Source organism: Mandrillus leucophaeus, unplaced genomic scaffold (genome assembly GCF_000951045.1).
Source record: "Mandrillus leucophaeus isolate KB7577 unplaced genomic scaffold, Mleu.le_1.0 Scaffold88, whole genome shotgun sequence".
NCBI classification, from domain to species: Eukaryota; Metazoa; Chordata; class Mammalia; order Primates; family Cercopithecidae; genus Mandrillus; species Mandrillus leucophaeus.
Window position 1 is genome coordinate 3,575,881 of NW_012109585.1, and position 814 is coordinate 3,576,694.

Below are 814 nucleotides of genomic sequence, written 5' to 3' on the forward strand. Positions count from 1 at the left end.
GCAGTGGCCGGATCTCAGCTTACTGCAAGCTCCGCCTCCCGGGTTCACGCCATTCTCCTGCCTCAGCCTCCCGAGTAGCTGGGACTACAGACGCCTGCCACCTCGCCCAGCTAGGTTTTTGTATTTTTTAGTAGAGACGGGGTTTCACCGTGTTAGCCAGGATGGTCTCGATCTCCTGACCTTGTGATCAGCCCGTCTCGGCCTCCCAAAGTGCTGGGATTACAGGCTTGAGCCACCGCGCCCGGCCAGGAATCAATCTTTCTTTAACTTTCCAAGGTAAACTATTGTCAGAAAGGATATTTCATTCCCTTTTTTTGAGACAGAGTCCCATTCTGTCACCCAGGTTGGAGTGCAGTAGTGATACCATGGGGTTCACTGCAGCCTTGACCTCCCCACCTCAAGCACTCTTCCCACCTCAGCCTTCCAAGTAGCTGGGACCACAGGTGTGTGCCACCATGCTGGCTAGTTTTTTATTTAAAAAAAATATATATATATATTTTTATAATTTGTAAATACAGGGTCTTCCTATGTTGCCCAGGTTGGTCTCAAACTCCTGGGCTCAAATAATCCTCCTGCATAGGCCTCACAAATTGTTAGGATTACAGACATGAGCCATCATACCCTGCCTGCATTCCTTTAAATAGTAGCATAGAAATTGCTCTATTACTTAATGTTCAGACTAGAAGACTATAAGGTTTTTAATAGACTAAACTGACTGACTAACTCTCCCAAGGACATACATATTCTTTGACTTTGTCCTATATTTAGAAGACTATCATATAAGTACCATTTTTTTTTTTTTTTTTTGAGATGG

General features: G+C 44.7%; 1 protein-coding gene across 1 annotated transcript in view; it reads right to left on the reverse strand.

Moving 5' to 3' along the window:
- SEC24A (SEC24 family member A) overlaps nt 1–814 on the reverse strand; it is a 92,552-nt gene that overhangs the window by 39,946 nt on the left and 51,792 nt on the right. The gene's annotated exons all lie outside the window — the stretch shown is intronic.